We start from the raw sequence: 25,197 nt of genomic DNA, 5'->3' as shown, positions 1-25,197 counted from the left end.
AGATAAGGTCCTTCCCAGTGCTTTGCAATCAAGACAAAATTCCTACTTGTTTTAATAGAAATTTGAAGAAGCGCAGAGTACTTTGATACTGCAATCTTTCACATATGAAAAATATGGACATGAGAAGGGAGGCTACTTATTTAATGAGTAAAGCACCTAATAAGAAATCCAATTGCAAAGAATGAAATTCAGGGGAAAGTAGAGCTACTGTCATCTCTACTGGCTATAATGCCCTAGATTTGAAAAAATGTCATGAGACCATTATTTACATATAGTAGCAGATTAATAGATATGCCAACCCATCACCGATACTTGCACAATGAAGTATATTCAACTCAAAAATTTCACAATTATAGCTGAAAGATCATGTTTCCTTATACACATAGCTATATTGTGACAATTTTCCTTCTAAAGAAAGTGTTTACAGTAAACAAATACTTATATAATTATTATTATACTGGCTTCTGTATTGGAATTTATTCATGGTAAAATTTTTAATTTGATCCAGAAAATGCTAAAATGTCACAGTAGACTAAAAATATTATTTTGTTTCTTTTCAAGGTTTATGTTCTTTTTATGTTTTCTATTATCATATGACATCTGAGTAGCAATAACTCCTACTGACATGTCATAAGAACTGAAGTGTTCTGTTAGTCATATTTGCTTCCTCAAAACGACATAAACAATTGAATGTTATCCTCAGATCCAAAGACAAAAAGATTTATTGTATTATTTGGAAATATGCCTCCTGTGTCTGCTGTAATGAAAATGCTGCAACAGGCACACACCCAGAGATCTTGGTATTGATTTACAGAAATCCTGCAATTTACCATCTAGCTGTAGGGATTGCAAGAAAACCTAAAATACAGACAGTATGCTTTAAAATAGGTTTCTTTTTTGCAGTAAAATCAGGCTATTCTTATACACCTGTTTTATTTAATCTTCCCCCCCCCCCCCAAGTTATCTCACACAACTAGTTGGAAGTCAGTGCAATTAGACATATTTCTGCAATTTGCCAGGTTGCAAATGTTTCAGAGACGCCTTTTACCTTGTTTTACTGTGCAGGTTTTCCATTGATGAGTTCACCCCTTCAACAGCTTGCTGGCAGAAATTAGAAAGCAATAAATCACAATGAGAAAAGGGGTAATAAAAAGAAGTGGAAAAGGGATGTTTCAGATCAGCCCCTCATTTTAAGACAAGCAGCTGGACCAGAAAGCTGAAGTGCTGAAGAGACTGAACTGCAGAAAGTCTGACTCAACATGACAGATGGCAAACTGCTCCAGACAAGACAGTAACTTCCCAAAGCGTGTCCCTGCTGCTCAGTCCACCTCTGCCCAAGGAGTCTTTATTCCTCCTGGGGCTGGAGGGGTGGCACAGGTTCCACACCACTGCAAGCTCAGACCAGAGAGAAGTGCCAGAGGAGATCAGAGCTGGGGAACACACATGCTGCCAGGGCAAAAGCTCAGGAAAGGAAACACGACAGTGCAAATGCAATTAAGGTTTTGTGTTCTAATTGGAACAGGGATTTCTCTGGCAATAACATCAAGTCAATTGAGGAACATGCATTTGAGGCCCCTGACTTTTCTGCAACATCTGTGAGTTATACAAGTTTCTTCCTTGTGTCTTTAGTGAAATCTTGCATTTAGAAACCTCTCTGTGTTCAAAGTAACAGGAGTTTTTTTCCAGACAGTGACTCTTTCCCCTGCTAAAAGACAGACAGAAACGATTAATTGCTGTGATTTCTCTTTGCCCAGAAACGTCTCCAGGAACCAGCCCACACAGATCCCCAGTGGTGCTTTCCATGCATGGGATGGGATGCAGTTTCTGCAGGAGCTGTAAGTGGGACAAGCTCTAAAGGCACATAAGAGCAAGATTCCACAGGGGCACAGAGGGGAAGGAAGAGCAGCTTTGCTCCACACAGCTCACGTCTTTCCCATCAACCCTTACAGCTCTGTTGTTTTTTTCAGGATCCTATGTCATAACCCACTGTCTGTTATTGCTGACACAGTGTTCTTCAAGCTGCCTTCAGTCAACTACCTGTAAGTATTGACTCATTTGGACCAGACTGATGGACAACTGTGTTTCTGCAGTGCTGTGTTCTCAGGAGAGCAGACATCTAGGAGCAGATCTCTCACTTCTCCCTGCCTTATTCTGCTGGAGGCACAAATATGCCCAACAGCAGCAAAGCAAGGCAAAAGCCAAGCAGTTCTGGTGTGTCCCCAGCTGCAAAGACTCAAGCAACTGGCATACAGGCTTTAAAGGACTAGAGGTTGACCAGGTCTGGAGCCTCTGTCACAATGGTCAGTGTGATCCCACGAGGTCTACAGGATCCCCTCCTTTTTCAGAGCCCTTGGTTAGGAGCAGGTCAAACAGGGAGGTGGTGGGCTTCCGAATTTCTCTTTGACTTGCAGGAAGGGGATCCTTCTGCCAACACCCTCAGCACTGTCAGGGACCTGGGCTGCTTCTCAGAACAGACTTCTTAGGCAATGTCACCTGAGAATTTAATATGGTCTTTCAAACCCTTGCAGGAACCTGAGTGCAATGCAAGTGTCTCCACAGACGCTGCTCATGTTCCTCCAGACAGCATTACAGCTGGAAACCCTGTGAGCACATGGCACTGAGTCCCAGCTTGGACTTGCAGACATGCATTGGGGATGCTGGGTTTTCTAACAAGAACCTCTTGTCTTCAGCAAAGTACCCAGCGATGTGTCCTGCTGCCTCTGCAAGGAGCATGACCCCATCGAGACCCCCTGCAGGACCATCCAGTTCCTCTGTGAGAACCTGTGCAGCACCAGTGCTGCCCAGTGCAGTGGTATGGGTCCTGTCCATGGGGATTGTGCCTCAACTCTGCCCCTCTTCCTCCAGCCTGAGAAGATGCTGCAGCACATTTTTTGGGGGTTCCCAAGCAGTGTTGGGCACCTCCACGGCATCAGTCCAGCCTGGCAGCTCCTGGCCAGGCCCAGGGACACTAAACCTGGGCACTCTCTGAAGAGGAACTTATCCCTTGGAGGCCTTTAATTCAGCCCAAAGGCCAGTGCAGGCAGCTCAGGGCAAGACCTGTGAGGCCTCTGATTATGCTCCCCCTGAGAGATATGTGCCTGCTGCTTGAGGTTAACTTGTTCCCCTGTGTTTTGGCAGAATGTTTCTCAGGACAGCGAGTGGCTAATGTGCTTTCTTGGTGTTTTACAGCTCCCACAGGTTCTCTGGCACAGACACAGGGAGAACTAGTGGAGGAAGCAGCAGAGTCGGGACAGCTCAAGAGTGGCACAGTGTTGTTCCTTAAACCCAAGAACATCTTGCTGAGAGACAATGGATCCATTACATTTGCAGTTTCTCAGAAGCAGACCAGCACCAAGGGGCATCTTGGCAGACAAGAAGACTCCACAGCAAATAGATATTCCTCTCAGCACCTCTTCAGTCAGGAAAGCAAAACCATCAATGAGGTGATGGTGTTGCTGCATAACATTTAGAAAACAGGCTGGACCAGAGACACAGAGAGAAGGAAAGTGGCAGGTGAGCTCAAGGAAAAGCAGAGTGATACTCAAAGCACCCTGGCTGTGGAAAACAGTGTCCCACACCAGCCACCACCTGCCAGGCACAATGTGCAATAGTTTCCAGCCGTGAAGAAAAAGAAAACCAGCAGCTGGGAGCAAAACCAGCTTGACACAGGTTTGAACAGGCCAGTGTCAAGCCACTGGAAAGCAGGTGGTTGGTTGAACCCCACTGGCATCAAAGCTGCCCTAAGAACACAGTGCAGAGGAAGCAGCAGCTCGAAGTGAAGAGCTTTGTGCAGCTGTACCAATGAAGGCAGAGGGATACCAAGGATCACGTTCTTCACAACCCCCTTTTCTATGAGGTGTTTGGCAATGTGAAGACAGAGGAAGAGGCCACACCAAGAGAAGCCGAAGGTCTAAACAGAAACCAGGAGACTTTCTTGGAACTGTGGGATAAGAGCCAGCCATCCTGCTGACAGCACCATGGGAGAGGACTCTGCTGTAGAAGAGCATTCCTCTGCTAGAGGGAGCAAAGCAGGAGGCTCCCACAGCCCAGGCCATGCACTGCTCTCAGCACAGCTCCTTCAGGCCAGGGCTGACTGTTGGAAAACACCAACGTGATGAGGAGTTCATTAGGTGGCAGCAATACTATAAAAGATGGATTGATGAGGATGCAGAAATCTGAGACCCTGCCACCCTCAATCAAGAGGCCCTGCAGCAGTTTGACAGGATATGAATGATTTTAGAGGTCACACTGATGTTTCCCCTGTTTAAGTTTACATATGTTAAGATGGCTGCCCTATGTATTTTTTCCCTTAGTCACCCTGTCCAAGTTTCTTCTTCCCCCAACCCCCTAGGGCAGGAAAATGCCCCATTTTCCTGCTACTCTTTCTCTGATTGGCCCCAGTTTGGTGCAGTGCACCATTTTCCTTAAGGTTGTGTTTGGATCCCATTTTCCCACTGGTCCCTTTTCCATCCCTTCCCTTAAATACCAACCAATGGGATGCCTTGCTCCGCCCTTCCTCCGCCCATTACCCCTCCCATGTTCTAGACAATTCCGCTGTACTCTATATAAAGCCAGGCACCCCTAATAAAGTTGCTTCTCATTGTGGACTCCTGAGCTGTGCGGCTGCCTTCCTTTGAGGGATCAGTGGCGGGTCAGGAGCAGGAGGAGCCGTCCTGGGCTTCAAGGGGCTTGGCCTAAGAGAGCTAATATCACTGCAGCTTATCGCCATCTGCCCCTTGGAGCCGAAGACCCGATCCACTGTATCAGTGGATATCACCCATCCACTGATAGTTGACCATCACCTGTGCGCCCAGGTGCTGGACAGAGCCATCCGGATGTTCATTGCCCACGTGACAGGAGCCCTGGAGCATGGACAGCAGCCTGCCCATGCTGCAGCTGCCCTATGCCAAGATGGTCTCCGAGACTGGGCTGCTGCTGAAGAGGCTCAGTGAGAGGAAAGACAATCAGGGAGCCTCTGCTCTTGCAGACCAGTGTCTCCAGCAAGGGAACCTTTCCACTGGCCTGGCCTGGAACTCACAGGGAAGGTAGGAACAATCCTGGGCTTTGCTGCAGGTGTCCTTCTGGGCAATGGTCATTGCAAGGAGCAAGCCTCTTTCCCCTCCTCATTTGCTTTCCTTTTCTCCCAGCAGAATGCAGGCCACAACTACTCTGCAGTTTGCAGTATAGTGCTGTTCATCATCATACTCTCCATCATCAGTTTCATCCTCATCCTGGCTGGGATATATTTAATACATGTAAGCCAAAACCTCCTCTCCTAGCTGTCAGTCAAGCCTTGTGGCTGCAGAGTCCACCTGAGGAGCCCCAGGTGCCACTGCAGGTGCCCGTGCACATGCTGGGGGAGCACACGACATGTTTGTCCACCCCTGGAGCTTGTGGCAACCTCCACACCCCCCAGCTCAGCAGGGTTCCTCCTGCTTGCATGGAGCTTGTCCTGTCCTCTGTCCAGCTGGGCACAGCTCTGCTTTGCTCTTGCTTTGCTCTCCCACCTTCAGCCTTGCAGCCAGGATAACAGGAGAGCTCTGGGAATTCAGGTCATTCCAGAGGCAGGGAAAACTGAAGACTGGGAAGGGAGGGATGGGCTCTCTAAAAATGTGCCTGTTTTCACAGACTTCTACACGCATTGAACGGGGTGGATTGGAGGAAGCGCCCTTTGGCCTTGCTTGTTTTGCAGAGAAAGACAAGAAAAAACAAGTTACAAGTCCCTCTCCTTTCCCAGGCACACTGTTGGAAACATCCTGCTGATGCTTTCCAGCCCCAAAGCACTGGGAAATCCTGTCTGAGAAGGTAACTGCTCACTGCCCCGTGCCACTGCTATGCCAAGAACCATTTTCACTCTGAACAGCAGCTCATCCCTGAGCCCCACAGCTGCCCATGTGCCAGACACCCACCAGTCTCTGGAATTAAAACACATCTCTTTTGTTCGAGAGCAGGAAAGGGGCCCCAGAGCAGGAGCAATGGGCATGGCTGTAGTTTCCCATCCCACCTAGCCCTTCTCTACCCCAGCTCTGAGTGGGAGCTCTTGGGTTTCTGCTGTGGTCCCACATCCCTGCAACCACAGGGAAAGAGCTCTGTGCTCAATTCCCAGCAAAACTCTCCTCTGGTGATAGCTCTGCCCTGTTTCTCCCTGTCCCACTCCTGTCCTCTCCATGCGTCTTTCCCAGCCATACCAGCCAGTGCCACCCCTTCCTTCTAGGACACCTGCTGCAGCCCTCCCTCTGCCCAAACCTGGTTATTTGCCTTTTTTACTTTTTTCACATTCTTGAACATGTTCAGCTGTACATTTGGTGAAGATGATGAAGAGCTGGCAGAGGCATGGAACATGTGCTGGGGCTGCCCCTCTGTCTGCCAGACAGCTCTCCAAATCCTTCCCCATGGTGCTCCCACAAAGGACACAGGGCAATTCCCTTGGTTTGAAATGAACATCACGCTGCTGCTTATGGAGGACACTCAAACGCTGAGGCTGCAAAACTGGCAGGCACAGAGACAAGACCTGACAGAAGCTGAAGCAGTGGAGAAGAATTGAGTGGCACGGCAGAGATACCCACACTTGTTTCCTAGCTCTTGTTCTGAACCAGGAAGTGCTGAGGCTTTCCTTGGCTGCTGTTTCCCTAACTGTTCTTTCCTTGTTATTTCACAGCAACCCAAGGAAGCAGGAAGACAGAGGGAATGTCAGCACCTGAAGATGAGATGCCTCAGCCCAGTAACTCTGCTGCATCCCCAGACATGGCAGAGTCCCCACAGAGCTCATAAACCCCATAGGCCCTATAGCATCCATACGCCCCCCCCTCCCCACCCCCCAGCCTCCATAGGTCATATTGCACTCACAGTCCCCATAAGGGCCCACAGCCCTCAGAAAGCCCCATAGCCCTCACAGCCTCTCTAAGACCCCACATCCCTCACAGCCCTCTTGGACCCTGTGCCCTCACAGCCCTGTCGCCTTTGTTTAGGTGTCCCATGATTGAAAGATTTTAAGGATGCAGAGATGTGAGGTTGTATCAGGGACACCATTTATTGGGATCCCCTTACCCCAAGCAAGGGTGCAGCGTGAATGATGGTCAGAAGAGCTCAGGCACAGCAGGCAACAGAGTCTTGATCAGAAGGCTTACAAGAGTTTATTCAAGATAGTTTCAGCTAGGAGAGATTCAGCTAAGAGAGAGTTTCACAGACAGTTTCTTCATAGCTCATAGAGTATAGCAGTTGTAGTAGTTCATAGTAGTAGCAGTAGTTGTAGTAGTTCTGTTCTCAGTAACATCCACACCTTTTTATATCCTCTCACATCCAACATATGTCATGACATTATTGGCTAGCCCATTCACCTCACATTCACCGAAGCATTTCATTGGTCACAGGACCCCACGCACGCTATAAGTAGCTCTCTTCTCTTTAAGGGAGAACTCCAAACTGCTTTCCTTAAGGGATGCACTTAGAGTCACCCCTACAAGGCTGTGCTGTGGGAATCCTGGGGTGCAGCTGTGGGGAGGTCTGGCCTGACTGGCACTGTGGCCTGTGGGGCTGCCAAGGGGCTCCAGTCCTAGCTCCAGTGGGGCCAGTGTGGCTGCCGGAGGGGCTCCTGGATGGCCACAGAGGGCAGTGCCCTGAACAGCTGGGCCAAATGCTAGGCAGGAAAATACAGAATGACAAACAGAATGACAAAGAAAACAAACTTGAAGTACTACCCTTAACAGGTTTTAATGATATTTTCTGGGATGACTGCAGTGTCAAAGCATATTGAAAGAAACTTATGAAGAACTGCAGAGTAGGCACATAAAAGGCATTCAAATCCCTAAACCGTGCAATGTACAAGCATATAATTAGGAGAGTGCTATATAACAAGCAGCAAGTAAGCCAGAATAATCACAAGGGGAATAGCAAAATGATTGCCAGAGCAGGAAAACCAAAGCTATCTGCACACTGAAACATACACCATGAATTCAAAACAGTCTGTGCATAGCTGAATACCTGAAAAAACAAACTGGGCAGAAGGGGGAAAGGATGCCCTAAGAACTATGTTCTTGTTATAAAATTCTCCAGCTGGGACAAAATTAATATATGGACACTACATGAGAACTGTTTCACAAAAGATACTACAGAAAAAAAGACTAAAATGGAAGTAAAGAGCACCTACAATCAGTTGTTTAAAATAAGTTGTTTACTCGTGCACACTGCCAATATTTAACCTAAATGCTTTAAAATTAACCTGATAAATTAAAAAGAAAAATAAGTGTTATTTTGCATATGGGGATTTACTGAAAGTCTTCTTCAACTCACTCAGCTGGTCATAGGCATCCAAAATATGCAGAGCAACAGCCTGCGTCAATAGCAGTTACGACACCCTTTTTCTAGCCAGAATCCATCCACCTCCTTTGCATTCCTCTTTATAAGCATTTTAACTTACTGATTACTGTAGCTAAAGCAGTTACAGCTACAGAAGTCTTATTTTCCCAAAGATGGAGTGTTCTTATTCTCTATGCCCATTAAACAGAGGTCTTAAGTCTAATTTCCCAAGAAATTACATCAGTAGTAAAATTCACATCAACTGGTGGTATCTCTTCTGAAGAAGTACCTGGCTAGTTAAACTTAGTGCTTCATCTGCCACAGGAAAACAACACTTTAACCATTTATGAAAAACATGTGAGTTGAACTGATAGCTTTTTACAGGTGAGTTATTTACAGATCAATATTCCTTCCATTTCACCCAGCATCAATGCTGCAACCTGACATACAACCTTTGGGTGCCTGTGAATTCAGGTAGCCAGTGACCTAGCAAATTCCCCTCCTGGAGCTCTGTAAAGTGATGGCACCAGCAATAACACATCAAGAAGGAAAAAATAAGGTAAAAGAGAAGAAGGTCAAGATGCAAAGGCTATAGTTTAATTAGGCTGCAGAGTCATTAAATCTGGGATCATTTATCAGCAGTAAATTGTGCCACCCATGATTGCTCCAACCTATTTGGGTGCTTATCACCCTGCTGACGTGGTGGCAATCTTACGGTCCTCCTTGGCTAAAAAGCAGAGGAGAGCTGATGGCTGTTATTGATCACCCTGCAGCCTCACAGCAAATATGTATTTTGATGCCCTTTGCCCTCTTCCTGACAGCTCATTTCCAACGTGGCTTATAAGATAACCACACTCTTCTGATTCTTCTTCTACTCCAGATGCAGTTGGGAGAAAAATCAAAGAACAAAGAAAAACTTGACTAGTCTAGTCCCATAAGGAGAGAAAATGTCCCCTTTGCTTGCTGTCAGCCTCCTGCAGCATGCAGCAGTCCTCAGTGTGAATTGTCAAACACATGAACATCATCGTGAGGGACTGGTCTTTTGCCTTTCTCAAGTGAAAGAATGAGAGGAAACAGCCTCAAGTTGCACCAGGGGAGGTTCAGATTACACATACATAAAAAAGAAAAAAACACTGAAAGAGTGGTTTGCCATTGGAATAAGATGCACAGAGACAAGTGGTGGAATTGCTGTCTCTGGAAGTGATCAAGAGGTGTCTGGATGTGGCACTTGGGGATATGGTTTAGGGGTGATTATGGTGGTGCTGGGTTGATGGGTGGACTGGATGACCTCAAAAATCTCTTTCAAACTTGATGTTCTGTGACAAATAAGGCTTTCACATAAGGTACTGTTAGAAGATACTGTATATTGGGTAATCTTATCTGGTATTTTTTGACTCTTTATGTCCATGTCTCCTCCTATATGTTTACCTGTCTCTTGTGTAAAGCTAAATGATAAATTTTAAAGTTCTGTATTTTTGACAATTTTTGTAAAATGAAAAGTCATAAGAGAAAATAAAACACTATACTTAACAATATTGGTCAGTATATATTATGCATGACTCATTCTGAATTACTTCTATAACCCAATATTCCTGTCTTGCTAGTGGAAATAAATTAATTATAACATTAGAAGCCATTGTACAAAGGTTAAAAACAGGCATGCATGCATTCAATCTACAGAAAACTAAAAAGTTTAGGTTAATGAAATGTCTAAAGAAAAAAGTCTTATTAATTAGCAGGTTCACAGCATTCTTCACAGCTATATTTTAGAGATGCCAAGCTGCAATATATTAATGCTGCAGACACCATCTTGAAAATCATTTCAAGCTTATTTTATTCAATCTTGGATTTTTTTTTCTAGTGATTTGTATGCCAAAAAGCACCATCACTTCTTCAAAATCTTGCACAAGACAGAAACCAAGTGCAATGTTTATGGCCCTGTAGATAATGGGATAAAACTACAGAAAGAGCTTTAGTTATAATTATTTTTTTTAAATTAATAGCATTTTCAAAGATTCATTAATATTCTACCTGATGTAGGTAAGTGTTTATGGATTTTTTTGCCCTTCCTTGGCTTTAGATTTGATCTTGATATAATCACTTATTTTCTTTGGGTTTTGGATTGATTTTTTTGTTTTTGGGGGGGGCACACGCAGGTAGGGGGCTGATCCTAGCCCATTGCAATCAGCAGGAATCTTTCCCCTGACTGCTGAATGCTTCAAGACCTAGTAAATGAAATACAGTACCTTGCAAGCTAACAAACTTGGAGCTTTCTGCATAACATGCACAGAAGTCACAAAGTGAGAAGTATTGGCTCTACCTATGTCACTGTTCCAGTCCTTAGGCTGCAGTCCAAAAGCCATTCAGGGGTAGCTATTATAATGCTTCATTTTTGCTTTTCAGCCTTTGAACTTTGAAATGTGTTGATAATGTCATTGTTCATTGAATTGTTTTTGTGCAATGGACACTTTTATTTCTTAAGCACCAAGGGTCATTCTGTCACTCAGCACCACCTGTAAGAACCAAACAGTAAAGTAATGTTTGTGACCCTGTAGGTTGTTTTTGTTGGGAGGGAAAGTCACTGCTGGGAGGGAGGCACAGGAATGGGTGAGCTGCCAGACTCACAGGCAGTTCCAGTGATGGGACTTCTTGTTCTGTGCTTGAGTGGGCAGGGGAAGGAGGAGCTGACTGCTGAGCCAAGTTTGGGTGGCATGGCTCCCAGTAAAACATGTACCAGTGTGGAGAGCTGCACTTTTTCAGCTGGCAGCTCAGAATGTAGCTCTGACTTTAAAACTGACTCCTCTGAATCAGAACAAACCCCATTTGTCCCAGCCTGGGATGGAACTATGTTTATGAACAAAGTCCCCCCAGTGGACAGGTCCAATTTTAGCAATTCAAAATTCTTTTCCCAGAAAAGACCACACCCAAACACCTCATTCCTTTACCCTGACTACATCCCAGAGCTTGTTTTTGTCATTATTTCATCTGTCTCTCTTTCTGAGATTTCCTACATTTTTACTTATTTCTATCACTTTGCAGAGAAGGTTTTGGTAGCAGAGAGGCCACAGGGGAGGCTTCTGTAAGAAGCTGCCAGAAGCTTCCCCCATTTCCAACAGAGCCAATGCCAGATGGCTCCAAGATTGGACTTCCACTATTGGCCAAGGTCAAGCCCTTCTGTAAGAAATAACTCTTAATAAAAAAAGTTTTGGAGATGACTCGGTCATTAACAGCATATGCTGCACGCCTCAGCTTGAGGGTTTGAGCACACTGGGGGCTGGGGAATTACACCTTTTCTAGTCCTTTTATTTGCATAATCACGCCCCTCCAGCAGCCAGCTCCTCCCAAGCCATACTTCACTTCTTTTCCTTAAAAGGGAAAAAGCTGTGGATATTTGAACTTCATTGGTCACTGTAGGGCAGGTGGAGGTCCTCCTCCTAAGAGAAGCCATGCCTCTCCTTGAGGCAAACTCCTCCCAGGGACAGCCCCACACCTTTCCTTAAAAGGCAAATATGAAGGTCCAGGCTTCAGGGTGGATCTCAAAAATTTAAAACCTAAACATGTACAAATTCCCAATCCCAGCCACCAAAGTCCTTTGGCAGTAAGACCCCACAGGACCTTCTGCCTTACATGCTTTCCATTCTGCCTGGACTACACTCCTAATGACCCACAAACCCTCAGTTAACAAAAATAGCCATTTGATAACTCAATACAAAGTGGCCCCTAGGTACCTTAACACCCCCATTAGTTCAACTTAACCTACAAACAATCCTTGTTTTATTTAGTCACTCTGCTTGTAATGAAACTGCCTCTTTTATTTCTCACACTTCAGTAAGAGTGGGAGAGCTTCTGGGTTAATATTATTTAAGAAAGGCAGGGGGTGTGTGGGGGGGAAACACCCTGCACCATTGCATCTGGGGAGAGGAATGAGAATATGTGAGAGAAACAGCCCTGCAGATACCAGGGCAGTGAAGAAGGAGTGGGATGAGGTGCTCCAGGTGCCATAGCTGAGATTCCTTTGCAGCCCGTGGTGCAGACCATGGGTTGGCAGCTGTGTCTCTGCAGCACATAAAGGCCCATGGTGGAGCAGAGATTCACCTACAGGCTGTAGAGGACTCCATGCCAGAGCAGGTGGATGCCTGAAAGAAGGCTGTGACCCTGTGTAGCCCACACTGGAGCAGACTCCTGGCTGGACCAGTGGCCACATGGAAAGAGGAGCCCACGATAGAGCAGGTTTGCTGGCAGGACTTCTTATCCTGTGTGGGACCCCTCTGGAATAGTTTGTGAAGAACTGCAGCCTGTGGGAAGGACTCACATTGGAGAATTTCACATAGGACTGCCTCCGCATGCAGAAAGGGAGAGACACCACCCTGGGTCAGGAGTAGAGTGCAAGTTCTCTTCCTGTGGAGTAAGGAGCTCCAGACAAAGTGTGATGAGTTGACCACAGCCCCCATCCCCCTGCCCCCTGTGCTGCTGCATGGGAGAAGGCAGAGAATTTGTGAGTGAGGTTAAGCCTGGAAAGAAGAGACGGATGCAGGGAAGAGTTACAAGATTTGGGGCTTTTTCTCGTTACTGCACTCTGAATTGGTTGGTAATAAATTCAAATAATTTCTTGAACTAGTGTCTGTTTTACCCATGACAGTAACAGGTGAGTGATCGCCCCCTGCCCTTATCTCAGCCTATGAGCCTTTCATTTTATTTTCTCTTCCCTGCCCAGCTGAGGAGTGACAGAGCAGCTTTGGTGGGCACCTGGCATCCAGCCAGGGTCAACCCACCACATGTACATATACACAGACAAGTATACAAGTCTGCTACTGTCCTAGTTCAGCAGGAGGGACCAGCTAACCCTGTGTGGGGGTGATCAAAGCTGTGTATTCTACCCCCTCTATTCATTCCCCAAGGACAATGGGCCATTAGCAGCAGCTGCCCAGGGAGCCATTATCACCTTCACACCCAGCCAGGGGGGCGGAGCTGCTAATGGGCCATCAACAGCTCAACACCCCCTGGCTCCCAGAGTCAATCACCCATTGTGTGAGTCCCCACCCAGGGGGAGGGACTGAGTGCTCCCTGAAGGGTACATAAGTGGTGGGTAAGAAGACCTCGGGGACTTCTCGTTGGATCCAGAGCAGCAGCAGGACCTCGACAGCAGGAGATCACCGCTCTCGCCCAGACCACAGCCCTCGCCTGCACCAACAGGTTTTTTCTTTTTCCTTTTGCTCTGGACTTGGGGGAGCCACAGGGGTCTCAGCACAAGGGCAAACAAACCCCCTTGGGTTTGTGCCCCAGGACACTGGGTTATACTGCTGGGGTATTGTGAGTTGAAAGCAATTTCCCTTGTGTGTCAGTGTTGTTATAATAATATTATTATTAAATTTTAGCTCTGACTTATAATCTCTCTCGTGGTGAGTTCATTTTCCCTTGCTGGTTCACCTTCAAACCAGCACATCTTTTGGCGCCCAACGTGGGGCACGAGAGAGAAGTCAGAACTACAATTTCATTTTGTGTATTTGGGTACAGAAACTCCCTGACTACCATGTTGCTTGAGGTATTCATGTGGATGGTGTATCTGGGCCTGTTCATATTTCGACACATGGGGAACCATGTGCCTGTTTTGATGCTCTCTTTAATACCAGGGAGAAGGATCAAAATTGCTTTATTAATATACTATGTTTATGTTGTCATAACATCAGAAGCAATGAATTTCATTGTGAATGTATATTCAGTCTGGTGTGCCTGTCCTGGTTTGGGTTGTTACCTCTGGGGTCTCATTAAAAATAGCACCCAGACTGTGGGGAAAACAGGCGGAGATGGTTACTTCCACCTTTTCACCTCTGCTACAACAATCATTGAAAATATTGAGCTTCCTTTTGATGTTAGGGACAGCATAATCTTGCTGTTAGTGTTGCTTTGTCTCCTCTGTACTGTATACACCATGTTTAGGGTCAGAACTGGGCTCTCTAAGGAGACTTGCTGGAGGCCTGCCCTGGGAGCGGATGATGTTGAGTGGCACGGGAAGTGGGAAGATATGGGCCAGTATTTGGAGACCTTCTCTCCTCAAATGATCTGGAAATTCACCCCGGAACAACTGCAGGACCCTGCCAAAATGCTAAGCTATGTGAAAGGAAGATGCTCTGGTAGTCCCAGAGATGTGCAGCTCACAGCAACCTGCTGGGCCCTGGCCACTGCCTACCGCACACTGCTTGGTGTGGTACAGCATCATCAGGAGGAGGAGAAAAGGAGCAAATCCACAGGCACCATGTCCACCCAGACCATGGCTGAGCCAGAGAGGAAGAGAGATACATCAACTAGCGCCATGTCCACCCAAACCATGACTGAGCCAGAGAGGAAGAGAGATACATCAACTAGTGCCATGTCCACCCAGACCATGACTGAGCCAGAGAGGAAGAGAGATACATCAACCAGCACCATGTCCACACAAACCATGGAGGAGCCAGAAGGACAACAGAAACCGATAGCAGTTGCCCCTGTCCAGAAAAGAAAATCAAAGACCAAATCAGTTCGTATAGTGCATGACGAGGAAGAGTCAGGACCTTCATCTCAAGCAGAAGAAATGGAGCCAGAAATAATCACCCGGTCCCTATCCCTGGGAGAGCTGCGTGAGCTCCGGAGAGAGTTCACACGACAGGCAAATGAGTCCATCTTGACCTGGCTACTTCGAATCTGGGATGCTGCAGCCAATGATACCATTCTAGATGGGAGTGAGGCAAGGCAGCTGGGATCCCTGTCTCGAGATGTTGTCATTGATCAGGGCATTGGAAAGAGACAGGAAACTCTCAGCCTCTGGCGGCGACTGTTGTCAAGCGTGAGGGAGAGATATCTTTGTAAGGAGGACCTCCACGTACAGCAAGGACAGTGGAACACGATGGAACAAGGTATCCGGTGCTTAAGGGAATTAGCCGTACTGGAGATAATCTTTTCAGAGGATGAGAGATTCCCTAAAAGTCCAGATGGTGTCCAGTGCACATCCCAGATGTGGTTAAAATTTGCACGACTTGGGCCAGAAATGTATTCTCGCTACCTTGCAACATTGCAGTGGAGAGAGGGAGAAGACAAGGTGGGTGCACTGGTCAGCAAACTCAGGATTTATGAAGACACTGTCACTGCTCCGTTACGAGCCCATGTCTCAGCTGTGGAAACAAAACTGGCTGAACTGGAAGAGAAGATTAAGGAAGGACTCTTCCATATCTCTCCAGAACAAACAAGAGTCTCCGCCATCAGAAGCAGGCGTCTTCCAGCTAAGGAGAAAGGGTACACTCCACGCGGCAATCTGTGGTTTTACCTCCATGAGCATGGAGAAGATATGAGAAAGTGGGATGGGAAACCCACCTCTTCCTTAGCAGCTCGGGTACGTGAATTGCAAAGAGGCACAACTAACACAGGCAATTCTTCAAGGTTGAAGGCTGCTCCGGTCTCTCGTGGGCAAGGCTCCAGACAGTATAGGAATGATGATGTTATGCCCGATCCTCTTGAAGGAACCTCCCGGTCATATTCACAGGGAGAGCGCAGTGAATACCATGACCAGAACTAGGGGGGCCCTGCCTCTAGCCAGGTAGAGGAGAGGGACAATCGGGTTTATTGGACTGTGTGGATTCGGTGGCCTGGCTCATCAGACCCACAGAAATACAAAGCTTTAGTGGACACTGGCGCACAATGCACGTTGATGCCATCAGGATACGTCGGGGCAGAATCCATCTCTATTTCTGGGGTAACAGGGGGATCCCAACAGCTGACTGTACTGGAAGCTGAAGTCAGCTTGACTGGCAAGGAATGGCATAGACACCCCATTGTGACTGGTCCAGAAGCCCCGTGTATCCTTGGCATAGACTACCTGAGGAATGGATATTTCAAAGACCCAAAGGTACTGCGTTGGGCCTTTGGCATAGCTGCTGTGGAGACAGAGGAAATCAGACAGCTGAGCACCTTGCCTGGCCTCTCAGAGGACCCTTCTGCTGTAGGACTGCTGAAAGTTGAAGAACAATTGGTACCGCTGGCCACAGCCACAGTGCACCGTCGGCAATACCGCACTGACCGAGACTCTGTGACTCCCATACACAAGATGATTCGTGAGCTGGAGAGCCAAGGGGTGGTCAGCAAGACTCACTCACCCTTTAATAGCCCCATATGGCCAGTACGAAAGTCCAGTGGAGAGTGGAGGCTGACGGTGGATTACCGTGGCCTCAATGAGGTCACACCCCCCCTGAGTGCCGCTGTGCCGGACATGTTGGAGCTTCAGTATGAGCTGGAGTCCAAGGCAGCCAAGTGGTATACCACCATCGACATTGCCAATGCCTTTTTCTCCATTCCGTTGGCAGCAGAGTGCAGGCTGCAGTTCGCTTTCACCTGGAAGGGGGTGCAGTACACCTGGAATCGACTGCCCCAGGGGTGGAAACACAGTCCCACCATTTGCCATGGACTGATCCAGACTGCATTGGAAAAGGGTGAGGCTCCAGAACATCTACAGTACATCGATGACATCATTGTATGGGGGAACACAGCAGGGGAGGTTTTTGAGAAAGGAAAGAAGATAATCCAGATTCTCCTAAGAGCTGGTTTTGCCATTAAACGAAGTAAGGTCAAGGGACCTGCTCAGGAAATTCAGTTCCTAGGAGTGAAGTGGCAAGACGGGCGTCGTCAGATTCCAACAGAGGTGATCAACAAAATAGCAGCTATGTCCCCACCGACCAGCAAGAAGGAAACTCAGGCTTTCCTAGGCGCCGTGGGCTTTTGGAGGATGCATATCCCTGAGTACAGTCAGATTGTAAGCCCTCTCTACCTTGTGACACGGAAGAAAAATGATTTCCAGTGGGGCCCTGAACAACAACAAGCCTTTGAGCAGATTAAACAGGAGATTACCCATGCAGTAGCCCTTGGGCCAGTCAGGACAGGACAGGATGTGAAGAATGTGCTCTACACTGCAGCCGGGGAGAATGGCCCATCCTGGAGCCTCTGGCAGAAAGTACCTGGGGAGACTCGAGGACGACCGCTGGGATTCTGGAGTCGGGGATACAAAGGATCTGAGGCCAGCTACACCCCAGCTGAGAAAGAGATCCTGGCAGCTTATGAAGGAGTTCGAGCCGCCTCAGAAGTGATTGGCACTGAGGCACAGCTCATCCTGGCACCCCGACTACCAGTGTTGGGCTGGATGTTCAAAGGAAAAGCTCCTTCTACCCATCACGCCACTGATGCCACATGGAGTAAGTGGATCGCTCTGATCACGCAGCGAACCCGGATAGGGAATCCTAATCGCCCTGGGATTTTGGAAATCATCACCAACTGGCCGGAAGGTGAGAGTTTCGGATTGTCCTCTGAAGAAGAAGAGGAGCAGGTGACACGAGCTGAGGAGGCCCCACCATATAACCAGCTACCAGAAGAGGAGAAGCGATATGCTCTCTTCACAGATGGCTCTTGCCGCATTGTAGGGACAAGCCGGAAATGGAAAGCAGCTGTATGGAGTCCTACACGTCGAGTTGCAGAAGCGACTGAAGGACAAGGCGGATCAAGTCAGGTTGCAGAGCTGAAAGCTGTTCAGCTGGCTTTGGATATCGCTGAACGAGAGAAGTGGCCAAGACTCTACCTTTACACTGACTCGTGGATGGTGGCCAATGCTCTGTGGGGATGGCTGGAGCGCTGGAGAAAGGCCGGCTGGCAGCGCAAAGGGAAACCCATCTGGGCGGCTGAGATGTGGCAGGACATCGCTGCCCGGGTAGAGAAGCTGAGTGTGAAGGTCCGTCACGTAGATGCTCATGTACCCAAGAGCCGGGCTAATGAGGAGCATCGTAACAACGAGCAGGTGGATCGAGCTGCCAGGATTGAAGTCTCTCAGGTAGATCTGGATTGGCAGCATAAAGGTGAATTGTTTCTAGCCCGATGGGCCCATGATGCCTCTGGTCATCAAGGCAGAGATGCGACATACAGATGGGCTCGTGACCGAGGGGTGGATCTAACCATGGACAGTGTCTCACAGGTTATCCACGACTGTGACACATGTGCTGCCATCAAGCAGGCCAAGCGGGTGAAGCCTCTATGGTATGGTGGACGGTGGTCGAAATACAGGTATGGGGAAGCCTGGCAAGTTGATTACATCACACTTCCCCAAACACGCCAAGGCAAGCGCTATGTGCTGACCATGGTAGAGGCAACCACTGGATGGCTGGAAACATACCCCGTATCTCACGCCACTGCCCGGAATACCATCCTGGGCCTTGAGAAACAAGTCCTGTGGAGACACGGCACCCCAGAGAGAATAGAGTCTGACAACGGCACCCACTTCAAGAACAGCCTCATAGACACCTGGGCCAGAGAGCACGGCATTGAGTGGGTGTATCATATTCCCTACCATGCTCCAGCTGCCGGGAAAGTTGAGCGATGTAATGGACTGCTGAAAACAACCTTGAAGGCGTTGGGTGGGGGAACTTTCAAACACTGGGAGCTGCATTTGGCAAAGGCCACCTGGTTGGTCAACACTCGGGGCTCCATCAATCGAGCTGGCCCTGCCCAATCAGAACTCTTGAATACTGTAGATGGAGATAAAGTCCCTGTGGTCCATATGAGAGGTATGTTAGGAAAGACTGTTTGGGTTAGTCCCACCTCAAACAAAGGCAAACCCATCAGAGGGATTGTCTTTGCTCAAGGACCTGGTTGCACTTGGTGGGTAATGCAAAAAGATGGAGAAACACGTTGTGTACCACAAGGGGACCTAATTTTGAGCGAGAAGAGTTTGTAATGTTTCATTGCATATATGTATATATATATATGTATAGGTAAAAAGGGGATTAATTTGGGAATGACTAGATGGAGTAGAATAAGGGGTGGATAATGTCCTAGTTCAGCAGGAGGGACCAGCTAACCCTGTGTGGGGGTGATCAAAGCTGTGTATTCTACCCCCTCTATTCATTCCCCAAGGACAATGGGCCATTAGCAGCAGCTGCCCAGGGAGCCATTATCACCTTCACACCCAGCCAGGGGGGCGGAGCTGCTAATGGGCCATCAACAGCTCAACACCCCCTGGCTCCCAGAGTCAATCACCCATTGTGTGAGTCCCCACCCAGGGGGAGGGACTGAGTGCTCCCTGAAGGGTACATAAGTGGTGGGTAAGAAGACCTCGGGGACTTCTCGTTGGATCCAGAGCAGCAGCAGGACCTCGACAGCAGGAGATCACCGCTCTCGCCCAGACCACAGCCCTCGCCTGCACCAACAGGTTTTTTCTTTTTCCTTTTGCTCTGGACTTGGGGGAGCCACAGGGGTCTCAGCACAAGGGCAAACAAACCCCCTTGGGTTTGTGCCCCAGGACACTGGGTTATACTGCTGGGGTATTGTGAGTTGAAAGCAATTTCCCTTGTGTGTCAGTGTTGTTATAATAATATTATTATTAAATTTTAGCTCTGACTTATAATCTCTCTCGTGGTGAGTTCATTTTCCCTTGCTGGTTCACCTTCAAACCAGCACAGCTACCTCCAGTGAGGCTCAGAAGGAGACATCTTAACAGATAGGCCGTCATACTGTTTCTGGAAAATATCCAATTTATATGTGTCTCTTCAATAATGTGGACCTACCAGGATACCATGTGTTTTGCTAGTCAAAATATTGGGAAATATCCAAAATTCAGCTATCTGAAAATATGATAATATGCATTAAATATACCTTCAAACAATAGGCACAGTTCCTGACACTGTTCATACAACCCTTTGTTCCTTTAAGGCAAATCAGCTGGAAATCAAACGCTTTAAAGTGAAAGAATTGTTTTGAATAGAAAAAAGCTAAAGCCCCATTTCTTCTGCATCCAGTAAATATGTCTTGCTATATTTTATAGGAATAGTGGTATGTCTTGGCATTCAGTTCATGACAATGTTGAGCATGTTGGAATCCAGTACATGACAAAGTTAATCATAGTATGCCATGCTATGATTAACTTTCTGCCTTCTCCTTAGACTTGCCTGAAGGTTGGAAACCACAGACTAAAAGCATTTACAAACATGGAGTAAAGGGATGGGAGAGAGAAGATCAGTAGAGCCTTCAGACACCCTTTGTTCCTTCCTTATGCCTGTATTTGTTTCTTAATTGGAATAATGGCATAATATGCATATTATACATGAACTAAATATTTTATGATGTTTTTTAGTGCTAAGATAAGTTTTAATCGCTGAGTAAAAAACTCATAATAGCATGAGACTGCAATTAGGTAGGCTTCTGCTACAGCGGTTAATTAATTCTCATGTCAACCAACCTGGTGTTCAAAGGCTTTACTGTCTGTATCAGAGTCTAAAAACTTCATTAACTGAAGTTAAGTCCTCATTCAGCCCTGTGCCCTAGACTCAAATGCCCAGGCTAGATAGTTGGCTCCCCTGCCCTCACCTTTGGAGGTCCTACTATAGGTAAATTTACTCACAAAGAGACACAGCCACAAGGCTACTCCTTTCTGCTCAGGAATCAGAAAGGAAAACAAATACATCTTCATAATCTCTTTATCAGTTCAAAAATTATGTTCATTCAAATTTTAGCAGTGTGCATTTTCCACAGCAGTGATAAATTAACTGGAATAGTTACAGACTAGTTGTAGCTGGAGTCTACTGACTGCAATGAGTTCTGTAGGAAACCAGTGTAGTTTGCCAATTGTTTATGACACAAATTTCACTATTTGAAGCAGTCTTCATGACTACATATTGTATTTTAATAAATACTGAGACAGATTGATATGACTAAGGATGCACTAATAAAGCACTATTGATTTAATTTTCTAGTTCTTTATTCGTTCTTAATCTAAAAATTGGTTTACCTCTGCAATACTTAAGCAAAGATATTTTGTCCTTAGTACCCAAAATATTCAAAGTTCATTTCTGTTTAACTACAAATAAAAATAAAAATAAAAAGAAGGATGATTACATTTTCCTTTGTTGACTCACCTTACAATCATTTTAACTCTATTGTCTGAACATAACAGGAAAAAAATGCTAATAAAAAGCCAGGCATCTGTCCTTTGAAGATAGCACATAAGCAAAGCATTCTCGTTGCGATCAAGTTTTGTGCATGGTCCAGTTTCCTTAACAAGGTTAACCCCACACTGGGAGGTTTAACTACAGTGAAAGGAATGATTTCAAATACTTTCTGTATTTTTGTTGGTTTATAGTTTATGTGAAAAGGCTGCCCTCTTCTGACAGCTTTTTAATTTCTTCTAAAAACACATTTTTCAAATCTCCATTTATAGTTTATCCTTTGTTTCTCTGTACATTGTATTAGTAGTACCATTATCCTTTTTCCTTAAATTCATATGCCAAATGCTATAAGAAACATAGAAATGAGAAGGCTAAATACACTATGCAATTAACGTGTAAACTGCACGTCGTTGATAAACATGATAAAAATCACCACTTCTCCAAACTCAAACAGTCAATCAGGAAGCAAATGAATATCTGGTATTCTAAGCTGTGGTAGATATATTAACTGCCACAGGAGACACATGTCCTCTTTTAAACAGGTGTCATCTTCCCATTTTTCAGATATACCCATTATAGGGATACCTTTATCCATAGCAGCTTGGCAGTGTCTGCATAAGCCTTTTTGTTTGAATCTGGACCCTCCTGACTTACCACATCCTAGTTCACATTGCAGAGTGGTCTCAGAGCATGCAGAGTGTGCTGCTTTCAAATGAAATTAAATTGAAAGATGCTTTCCAGAAGCACACCTAATACACTGTGATCAGTACTGGAAAGTCAAGCAATGGGACCAGAACAGGGGATCCAAGGACTTGCTAAAGCTAGAGCAAATGGTGAGTAATTAAGTCTCATATCAGTGATTAAGACTACCAATCCTTTCCTCCTGGCCATGATACTGGGTGGCCACAACCTCAGCTTCCAGCTGCACTGAAGCCACAGCAAGTCCCAAACCTAAGAGCTGAGCTTATCTAAAAGTTCATAAAGGGACATCTTTTTAGGTCATAAAGCTTTTAATCAGTGTTTCTCTCCTGCACTCCCACTGTAAACAGAAGGATGCAAGGGCTGAAACTAAAACTGGATTTTGATGCCACAGCACAGAGCCTCCTTGGCAGCTGCAGTAAATCCAGAGCTCTGTGGCACCAGGCATACAGGCTGCTTCTTACCTTCTGAGAAAGGATAGGGAGTTCAGTTGCAATTTAGAACAGCTGAACACAGACTTTAAGAGTTAGCCCATGACCATTTAAAATTAAAAATATATTAACAGCCCCTCAAGTAAGGCCTATCACCCAGGAGTCCCTCTCCCAGTGAGTATTCCCCTTGCTGGGATAACCTGTGCCTTCTCTATCCCAGTAAGTCTTAGTGCCATTCTGAATAAGCTCAGAAGAAACTTCAGAAACTTCAAAGTGAAAAAACAAGTGGAGGTACCCACTGAAGGCTTGTCAGTGGCATCTCTCAAATGCAGAAGTTGTCTCTGGACTTCTCTTATTTTAGTACCTCTTTAGGTCTCCATGTCTGAATCCTTCCTTCCTCACTCATACAAGCTGCACTGTGTTGACCCATCCCTTTTCCTCTGGACATTATTGCCTCATGTGATTATTAATTACCCTGACATGCTCCTTTGGAAGTAAACTGTAACCCTAGTTACAAATTCACATAAAAAGAGCCAATGTTTTTTACAGTTCTTTCTTCTTTCTAAAAAGATATCTGACCTCCTTTCAGCATTGCCTTATTAAATTGCTTTCCATTTAGCTGCATATAAACTTAGCCATTAATTCCACCATCATATATCTCCACTTTACCTTATACAACTAAATAATTCCAATGTGAAATCAATTCTTATCCAAGACAAAGATCATAAACCAAAGCCTTAACTGTATATAGCATCACTGAAATCAATAAAGGCATCCCAAATTAAACTAGCAAATGGTCTTGTCCTACATATCTTTAATCTAGACCATTTCAACCTATTCTGAATTAAGAGAGTGAACATCTACTCCTGCATTGTCTTTCATCTAAGTAAGCGCCTGCTTGCTCCAGTGACTCCTAGTGCTTAATGAATTTCTTGACTTATCCTCACCATCATGTCATTCAAAACAATTTAGTTGAAAGAAAATATGAATTTATCAAATACTGATCAGATCTAACACAAACACAGGAAAAAAAGTTTGTATGAGTTTTACAAACCTATCTCTTAACAATTTAATCTCCCTGTGACAAAACACTGAATATAAATACAGCATTAAATCTCTCAAGCTTGTTGCATTTGATGGAAACAACTTAGAGTTCATTACTACAAGTACATACTAATGAGATCCCTTTGGTAGTACTACAATACAGTGGTTAATTACAGAGTCTACATTTACTCATGGGATATATCTTTTCTTCACATGTACAGAGATTGTTCCTTACTGTTTAACAAACTGGATATATGCAAATTTTTTAAATAAAGTTAACAAAAACTATCATTACAAATTGGGAAATGTTTCCTAACTGAACAATTTTCATTTTACAGGTCAGAAAAACAAAGCCCAGTGGCATCACTAGGCCATGGCTTATTGCCAAATACTGAACCAAGAGAAAATCAGAGCATTTAGGGCAGTTGCATAAAGCAAATATTTAATTTCAAGTCAAACTAGTGTGAAATGACCTATTTCTCCATGTAAGATTTTCTCAAAGGAAATTGATTTGGGGTTTTCAGTCCTCTCCAAATTTCCCCAATGGCACCATACACATACCTTTTTTAAAGTAAAATGAAAAATGTTAGTGGGTAGTTTGCACTCTGACAGTGAATGCATGAGAGAACTGCACTGAGTCCAGCCTCTCTTCAGCTCTGATGCAGGAGTGTGATCCACTGAAGTCCAACCACCACTTGCTTTAGAACAGGGAACTCCCTGGAAGATTCTCATTTTCTGCCTGACTTAATTTTCTGCCTGACTGTGGCATCTTCTGCTGAGTCTGAGGGAGCTGACACAATTAGTACAAAGTAGCATGTGGCAGCGAGCCACAGAAAGCACCGCATCTCCGAACAATTAAAGCCCATTTTGCTGGTGCTGGGAGACACGAGGCTGCAGTCCAAGTGCTTAGCCACTTGAGAAGTGCAATTATGTGCTGGAAATGCACTGCCTGGAACAGTCCCTCTTACGAAATTGAAATTACCAACTAAAATTGGAAATTAGAAAGTTTCTTTCTGTCTCATGTTGTTTATTGGAACCTCCATATCAACCCTGTTGCTTCTTTCCTTTTTGCCCAAAGCTTATCAAAATCAAGGCCAAAAATCACTATTCCTGTCCTTCCTTTTTCATAGGGATGTTTAAAATGTGGGGAAATATTATCCTTTTCTTTATAGCACATCACTGAGCAACACTTTGTCATGTCTGTATGCCTCCCTGTGTCTTTTCAACAGCACCTTACCTCATATTTAATCCCTGTATTTATAACAGAAAACTCCAGGATGGTACCTCAGTCCTCAGTTCTGCACATTTTCTTGCTCATATCTCATGCTCTACCTGACAACTCCATACATCCCAACTGCTTGTTAGTCATTATTTTTTCCAGTATGGTTTTATACAGGATGCAGGAAGTGAGTACTCTGGTGTATACCAGTTAAAACCATTGCCTGCCTAAAAGAAAATATTAGTGCAAATTCTTCTTTCCAAGGGCTGCATTACCAGAGGTCCATCCCAATTTTGAAAGCAAGTAAATGGCAAAGGGTTTAGTTTATAGTGCAAATGCTGACCTCAGAAGGTAGACTTTTATATGTCTCTGTCTTTAAATAGAGTAAGCTGTTGAAAATCAAGCTTGTATAGGAAAGAATCTACAAAATAGAGGAGAAAACCCACTTGTTTGACAACTACATCAATAAGAGCCAGAGTAATAAGCAAGAACTCAATTCCACTAATGGAAAGAGCAGTGTATCTACCCTTTATGCTACCAATTTGGAGCTAATACAATATCA

This window comes from Pithys albifrons, chromosome 1, assembly GCF_047495875.1.
Source record: "Pithys albifrons albifrons isolate INPA30051 chromosome 1, PitAlb_v1, whole genome shotgun sequence".
NCBI lineage: Eukaryota > Metazoa > Chordata > Aves > Passeriformes > Thamnophilidae > Pithys > Pithys albifrons.
Note: the sequence above shows the minus strand (reverse complement) of the source record.